The following is a 9,021-nucleotide window of genomic DNA, read 5'->3' on the forward strand; positions in this document are numbered from 1 at the left end:
GGTCAACTGGGAACCAAAGCCTGACCTAAGAAAAAGAAAGTAAATTGATTATACATTACACTGGCCAAATGATATGCAGGCCACTATCTTATTCATTACTTTGTTAAGGTGGCACTTTCTAAGGATGTGTATATTTTTATATTATACTATGTACTTGCTGAACAGTATGAGTAGTATGATAATGAAAAGACACATATATAATTTTTAAATTTCCCTATATTGGGAGTGGAGTTGAACACGGGTTATACGAACTGCAGACATCTTTTGGGCTGGCTGGCAAGTTTTTTATTAAATACATAATTCGGAGATGCCAGACGCAGTGTATCTGACTTGTAAAGCAAGGCTTAATGATGGCATGCAAAGATGTATCAACATAATATATTATAAATTACTGTAGCAGTGTAGATTTGGCCTTTTTTCCAGAATGTTGATTGCAAGGAATTACAATGAAACAATTTCCATGTAATGTTCCAATCACACTGCTGGGAAAAAATGGTTTAAATATAGTTGTATTAATAATACATGCTTTAATTAAACGGCTGGAGGTGTATCCATCAGAAAGGATACTCCACCAGGCCTATTGCACTCACTTGATTCATGGGTAGTAAATATGCAAAGCCATATGCCTATAAGGCTGGGATAGAACAAAGACAATATGCCTGCTGTTATCTGGCCAATATAATCCATCTATGAAGCCATATTAATAAAAGAATTACAGGAGAGTATAGGCAGTGATATGAATAAGAAGAATAAGGATGCAGCATTGTCAAAAGAGAATAGGAAACAGCTCCCTTGATAAAGGATAAGGTTAGTGGTGTAATGCTCATATGCTTACTGTATTTGTCTTTTGAGAACAGGCATCCTACAAATCAATAAATCAGACTCTAATATGCAGCAGTTGCACTAGAACTCCATGCCTCCCAGGAAGTAAATGGAAGCTGATTCATTCTTCTCTGATTCACTCCCCCTTTAGACATCTGCAAATCACAGAGCAGTATTAGCTGACAGCCACCCTGACAAGCCAGTGAAGTGGATGTGAGAAACCCTGGTGATTTAAAACTTCATCCAATGGAATGATGTGTGGGGCCTCCACTCACAAATTGGCAAACAACCCTACTATGATTCAAGCTGCAATTTGTCACAAAAATGTAAGTCACACTCTTACTCTGCTGCAGAGTATTTAATGCTGACAAATCATCACAAGAACTACTTGAATTTTTTGGGACTGAAGAAAACACATGTAAATATATACATCGATACGCCGTAATATTGAAACCACCTGCCTAATATTGAGTAGGTCAGCCTTGTGTCACCAAAACAGCTCTGACCCATTGAGGCATGGACTATACAAGACCACTGAAAGTGATCTGTGGTATCTGGCACCAAGATGTTAGCAACAGATCCTTAAAGTCCTATCAGTTGGGGGGTAGGGTCTCCATGGATTGGACTTGTTTGACCAGCCAATTGGATTGAGATCTGGGGAATTTGGAGGCCAAGTCAGTACCTTAAACTCTTTTTCATATTCCACAAACCATTCCTAATCAATTTTTGTTGTGTGGCAGCACGCATTATCCTGCTGAAAGAGGCCACTGCCATCTGGGAATAACATTGCCATGAAGGGGTGTACTTGGTCTGCAACAAAGTTTAGGTAGTTGGTTTGTGTCAAAGTAACATCCACATGAACCCACAGGACCCAAGTCTTCCCAGCAGAAGATTGACCTGGGGAATCACACTGGCTCCATCGGTTTGCTTTCTACCCAAAGTGCAGCCTGGTGCCATCTCTTCCCCAGGTAAATGATGCACATGTACCTGGTCACCTACATGATATAACAGAAAACGTGACTCATCAGACCAGGCCACCTTCTACCATTTCTCCATGGTCCAGTTCTGATGCTCACCTGCTCATTGTAGATGCTTTCAGCAGTAGACAGGGGTCAGCATGAGCACTCTGACCAGTCTGAGGTTACATGGCCCCATATGCAGCAAGCTGCGATGTATAGTGTGTTCTAACTCCATTCTGTCATTGTCAGCTCTCCTGTGAGATCAGACCAGGCAGGCTAGGCTTCACTCCCCAAATGAATCAGTGAGCTTTTGGCGCCCATGACTCTGTTGCTGGTTCACCGGTTGGCCTTCCTTGGAGCACTTTTGGTAGGCACTGCCCACTGCTTAGCTGAAACACCCCACAAGGCCTGCTGTTTTGGAGATGCTCTGACCCAGTCGTCTAGCCATCACAAGCTGGCCCTTGTCAAAGTTGAAAAGATCCTTACTCTTGCCCATTTTTCTGCTTCCAACACATCAGCTTCAAGAATGGACTTTTCTAATATATAATGTCACCCTTGACAGGTGTCATTGTAATGAGATAATCAATGTTATTCACCTCACCTGTCAGTGTTTATGGCTGATCAGTGTTAATTTCTATTTATTTAATAATCTTGTAATGTATTGTACTTTCAATTTGCCTGAATTTCTGCTGCTGCAGTTGATGTTTCTGATTTCCGCAGCTCTCTCAGTTTTAGATGCAAAGCATGGTGAGCAGGGAGACAGCTACAAACCCTGGACCTGCACAACATGAATAGAACAGAGATGGAGGCAACATCCTAACTGTAGAAGCTGATGAGGACTGGATGCACTGGAAAATCACATGTTGTTGGCTCATTTTATACAAGAATATATACAGCTGTCTCCAGATATCTGTAAATCTACAGCTGTGGAAAAATTAAGAGACCACAGCACAATTTTTTGTTTCTCTCATTTCTTAATTTATGGGGGTATGCCTGTAAATAATATACAGTCGTGTTCAAAAGCAGTCCGATATGAGTAACCTGATAAATCATCGTTTTTGGTAGAAATTATATCTCTACATGGCAAATAATTTACTAGTAGGTGTAGTAGAGTAATGGAAAACCAACAGACCCAACAGTCATGACATGCATGAGGCTGATTATGTGTAACAGAATCATTGCTTGAAAGGGGAGTGTTCAAAATAATAGCAGTGTGAAGTTCAATTAGTGAGGTCATTCATTCTGTGAAAAAGTAGGTGCCAATTATGGGCCTTATTTAAGGAAGGAAGGCAGCAAATGCGGTAAATGCTGGTCTTAGTGCATTTCTCTCTGAAATTCTGAGTAAAATGGGTCATTCCAGACATTGTTCAGAAGAACAGCGTACCTTGAGTAAAAAGTTGATTGGAGAGGGGAAAACATATAATGAAGTGCAGAAAATGATAGGCTGCTCAGCGAAAATGATCACAAATGCTTTAAAATGGCAACCAAAACCTAAAAGACGTGGAAGAAAATGAAAAACTACCATTCAAATGAATCGAAGAATAGCCAAAATGGCAAAGACTCAGCCAATGATCAGCTCCAGGAAGATCAAAGAAGGTTTAAAGTTACCTGTGAGTACTGTTACAATCAGATGACGCCTATAAGAAGCCAAGCTATCTGCAAAAAGCCCCCGCAAAGTCCCATTGCTGAAAAATAGACACGTGCTAAAGAGGTTACAATTTGCCAAAGAACATTGACTGGCCTAAAGAGAAACGCTGCAACATTTTGTGGACTGATGGAAGCAAGATTGTTCTTTTTGGGTCTAGTGGCTGCAGACAGTTTGTCAAGTGACCCCCAAACACTGAATTCAAGCCACAGTACACTGTAAAGACAGTGAAGCATGGTGGTGCAAGCATCATGTTAAGGGGATGTTTCTCATACTACAGTGACGGGCCTATTTATCACATACCAGGGATCATGGATCAGTTTGAATACCTCAAAATACTTGAAGAGGTCATGTTGCCTTATGCTGAAGAGGAAATGCCCTTGAAATGGGTGTTTCAACAAGAAAACGATGCCGAACACATGAGCAACATCTTTGTTCCAGACCAACAAGATTGATGTTATGGAGTGGCCAGCCCAATCCCCGGACCTTAATTCAAACTTGTGGGGTGACATCAATAATGCTGTTTCTGAGGCAAAACCAAGAAATGTAGTCCAATCAGGTTGGAATACCTGTTCACAGGTACCAGAAGTTGGTCGATTCCATACAACACAGATGTGCAGCATTTATCAGAAACAGTGGTTATACAATTAAATATTAGTTCAATGATTCAAATGAAAGCAAAATCTTAAAACATTTTTCAGTTCATACAGTGAATCTTTGAGTTTGTAAAGAAGAATGTGGACACTGCTATTTTTTGAACAGCCTAATATTCCCTTTCCTTCACTTTCTGTAAAGGAGTAACACAAATGAGATGAATTTCTCTTCTTGTTTTGATTTGGAATAGAGTTTGTAGTGTTCCCAATGCATTTGCATGTATGGAAATAAAAACTATTATAAGGATTTTCAGCTTTATTCACTTTTTTAGACACACTGCTATTATTCTGAACACAACTGTATATACACACTTGCAAACTGCAGCCTGGTTCTTCTTCCCTGTTTCTTATTAATGGATAAGTTAATGGTCATCTCTGGCATTTGAAAGTCGCTTCTATCGTCTACCTGCTGGTTTTTGGCCGTTCCAAGTGTATCCAGTTTCACCTTATTCTTGTGTACTGCTGTCTTAGAAATTTTAAACCTGGAAGTAACCCACTGCTCAGCATAGCCTTCTGTCAGCAGAACCATGATTAAACCAGGATTTTAAAATGCAGATTTGTTTAAAAATATAGAGTGGCCTCTTCATTTTTCCACAGCTGTATATATTTTTCCCTGTGGAACTCTGTAATTGTATTGCTATATTCTATGTCACCATTAAATGTCAACCTACTAAACCTACTACTTTAAGAACAGAACATACCTCGTGTCTTTTGGACCTGTTCCATTTTTAATTTTAAATTAATTCAGTGATGTCTGTCAACCCTCTATATAGACATGTTTCATTGCTTCAGTGGGTGGAAATACCACACTGACATACAGATGAGCCAAGATGTTTGCTGAATATCTGTTAATTAAAGGAGGCTAGAGTGTGATTCCATGTAGACCATGAAACAAGCTAAATCTGCTTCTTTTGTGTGTATGTACTGTAAATAGATTTTCAGCTATGCAATATACCATCCATCCATCCATCCATTGTCCAACCCGCTTATCCTACTGGGTCGCGGGGGGTCCGGAGCCTATCCTGGAAGCAACGGGCACGAGGCAGGGAACAACCCTGGACGGGGGGCCAGCCTGCAATATACCTTTGATTATATATACCTTTACTTTAGTTGAATTTAGATTATATATATACATATAAAGTACTTGCAATAATACCAGAGTTTGAGAGACACCATATGGTGTGAGGTTGTAACAGCATGTTCAAATGACAGTATGTGTAAAAGGATATGTTTGTAACTGTTTACATAGTTTCACATATTACAAATGAATAAGTAAAAGAGCAGTCATGGATTTTAAAATGCTTTATTCAGACATAATTAAATAATGAAATAATAAAATAATTAAATTAAAAATGAAACACATTTATTATATCATCCCCACCTGAGATGACAAGATAGTGTCTAGAAAATAAAAATAAGCAAACAATTCATACAATTATATGGCATGCTAAAATACACATAAATATGAATACATGAGTCAAACAAAATCTGTTGGTGTGATTCTGAGAAGTTCAGCCTTAATTATTCATAAATGTGAAATTACAAGCTTTTCAGAACAAAATTGCCGAAATACCCCCGTTATTCATAAACGATTACATTTTATGTTTACTTTATATTCATTATTTATTGTAGTGTAAGTGGTACTGTGACTCCCCCCCCAAATGATAATTAAATCGACTTAAGTGGTCTTTATCTAGTATTTCATGTTACCAGAATCAAGGATCTGTGTATTTGTGGAAGGGTAATATATTGTTTGTTGTACATTGATAAACTAATGCAATTACAGATGGGGTCACAGAGTCAGCTAATTTAGAGATATCAACATGGGGCTCTGGAGTATCCCTCCCTTCCCCCTCCCCCCTCCCCCCAGGGGTTCCCTGATGTCTTTATTAAAGCAGGGAGGTTACAGAACAATCACACATTATGATTGATCTTTTGACCTTTGGTGGAGCTCTCTCCATTTGGACAAAAATGCTTAGCAAGCACAGGAAATCACAAGTTCGAAAGCCAACTGAAGCTCTACACAGGTTGGACCCTAAGGGTCATGCTGGCATTAATGGATAAAATGTACATTACTGCCTGGACATTTTTGGAAGCAAAATAATGATTGATCATTTCCTTGGCCAATGATTTAGTAAAATGCTTGAAATGTGATGCATGATTTATAAAGATTCTATAAGGGAAAATATAGCTGTGTATTTATGCAATGTGTATAATTCTGAATACAGTGAATGCTGAGGTAAATGAGAATAATATATTATTTGATTAATTAACAGTCCATTTCTGGGTGTGATTTTTCATCAGAATCAGACATGCACCCATGAATGTATTCACCCATGAATCTTTAAACAGCCAATTACTGAGTCAAATTCATAGCAGTGCGGGTCCTATCCAAAAGTTACTGGTTCACTTGAAGCAGCACCCAAAGGACATGCACAAAAACATCAAAGAGAAACTGTAGCCCTACACACTCTTCTATAATGAAAGTAATCAGTTACATCCGAGGAATCTATGGATGCCTCTCAAAAATGTTCATTGTCTTCGTTCAACTACAAGAATGGATTGACAGATATCAGCATATTTTTAACCTTTCATAGAAAGTCAGAAATTATTTGGCAAGTAATTCACACACAAATTGCACTAATTCAAAAGCATCAATTCCACAAAAACAAATCAAAAACAAATTTTATGAACATTACATTTCATTTGGTCAATAAATCTGTTATGGAATTGCTAACATACAAGGAAAACTACATTCCTGAATTATAATATTATATACACATCATGTCAATGCATTAACAAATTACTTCTTGTAGAAAGTATAAGTGGACTGTTATTGTCTAAGACAATTAGATAATTATAATATAATTTTTTGGGGGCAAGTGAATATCACAGAAAAGTAACTGGGTAACATCATTAAGTGAAACCCTCGGCTATGAAACGCTGAAAAGGGTGCAAAGAGAGCTGAGAAGACTGATCAGGGATGGGAAAGACAGCTACATGCAGAGAATAGAAAACCAGCTCCAGCAGAACAATGTCAGTGGGGTCTGGAGAGGCCTTAGAACCATCTCAGGTCACAAAGAACAGAACTCTGTGCCGGTGGGGGATGTGAGGTAGGCAAATGAACTAAATCTCTTCTTTAACAGGTTTGATTCATCTGCCCCTGCCCTTCCACCCATACTGCCCTCCCGGATGCAGTCTCCAACATCTGCTACAGACACCCCCACCCCCACTTCTGTTCCACCTCAGACACTTCACACCTCCTCTATACTTCATACCACTTCCTTACTCCCTGCTCACTGCTCCTCCCCCCGAACCACGGCATTCAGCACACTTCCAGCACATGGCTCCAGCCTGTCTATTTCAGCCACCCAGGTTAGGAAGGAACTGAGGAGGATGAAAGCCAAGAAGGCAATGGGTCTAGATGGCACCAACTCAATGGTTGTCAAGCTCTGCGCGGATCAACTGTGTGGGGTTATGGTGCACATCTTTAACCTGAACCTGAAGTTGGGGAGAGTACCACAGCTCTGGAAAACCTCTTGTGTGGTACCAGTGCCGAAGACTCCACATCCAAAGGACTTCAGCAGCTATAGGCAGGTGGCCCTGACATCACACCTAATGAAGACCCTGGAATGGCTGGTCCTTGCGCAGCTTCGGCCTCTGGTGAGCTCATCACTAGACCCACTTCAGTTTGTCTATCAGCCTGGCATTGGAGTAGATGATGCTGTCATCCACCTCCTACATCGTTCCCTCTCTCACCTGGAGACCACTGGGAGCACTGTGAGAATTATGTTCTTTGATTTCTCCAGTGCCTTCAACACCATCCTACCCACAATCCTGAGGGACAAGCTGGAGTACACAGGAGTGGATCATCACCTCTCCATATGGATCCAGGACTACCTCACTAACCGACCACAGTATGTGAGAACTCAGGGTCATCTGTAGTATGGGGGCCCTGCAGGGAACGGTTCTGTCGCCATTCCTCTTCACCATCTACACTGCAGACTTCTCCTACAACTCCACAAACTGCTTCTTACAAAAGTTCTCTGATGACTCTGCAATAGTCGGCCTCATCACTGATGGGGATGACAAGGAGTACAGAAAACTTACCTGGGATTTTGTGGACTGGTGCCAGCAGAACTACCTCCAGATCAACACTGGAAAAACCAAGGAGCTGGTGGTAGACTTCCGCAGGCACAAACATCCTCCATTTCAACCACTGAACATTCAGGGTATGGACATCGAGGCGGTGGAGAGCTACAGGTACCTTGGTGTTCACCTGAACAATAAACTGGACTGGACTCATAACACTAATGCACTTTACAAAAAAGGTCAGAGCAGGTTGCACCTGCTGCAGAGGCTTAGGTCTTTTGGAGTGCAGGTTCCGCTCCTGAGGACCTTTTTTGACTCTGTAGTGGCATCAGCCATTTTTGTGGTGTGGCCTGCTGAGGCAGTAGTATCTCTGCTAGGGATAGGAAGAGACTAAACAGGCTGATTCAGAGGGCCAGCTCTGTTCTAGGATGCCCTCTGGACCCGGTGGAGGTTGTGAGTGACAGGAGAATGGTGGCTAAGCTGTCATCCCTGTTGGGGATCTACCACCCCATGCAGGAGACTCTGACAGCACTGAGCAGCTCCTTTAGTGGCAGGCTTCTGCATGTACGATGTGGGAAGGAGAGATTCAGAAGGTCTTTCCTTCCATCTGCTGTCAGACTCTATAACAAAGTCCTTGCAGCAGACCACACACACATAGACTAACAAAACACACACATCCAATACACCAGGGTGTTTTTGTTATGTGCAATATTTCTTGAGTGCAATTCCACAGTGTTGTACATATATGACAATGCAAATTTCCCACTTGTGGGACTAATAAAGGATTATCTGATCTTTTATCTTATCTTATCTTATCTTATCTATACATATATATCTGAAACACCTGGTC

General features: G+C 40.7%; 1 long non-coding RNA gene across 1 annotated transcript; it reads left to right on the forward strand.

Moving 5' to 3' along the window:
* Nucleotides 1-777: 777 nt before the first annotated feature.
* On the forward strand, nt 778-4,193 carry LOC140578751 (uncharacterized). The gene is made up of 3 exons (XR_011983025.1): nt 778-1,148; nt 1,691-1,790; nt 2,502-4,193. It is a non-coding gene; the product is annotated as an uncharacterized lncRNA (long non-coding RNA).
* Nucleotides 4,194-9,021: the final 4,828 nt, after the last annotated feature.

The sequence above is a fragment of the Paramormyrops kingsleyae genome, chromosome 1 (genome assembly GCF_048594095.1).
Source record: "Paramormyrops kingsleyae isolate MSU_618 chromosome 1, PKINGS_0.4, whole genome shotgun sequence".
NCBI classification, from domain to species: domain Eukaryota; kingdom Metazoa; phylum Chordata; class Actinopteri; order Osteoglossiformes; family Mormyridae; genus Paramormyrops; species Paramormyrops kingsleyae.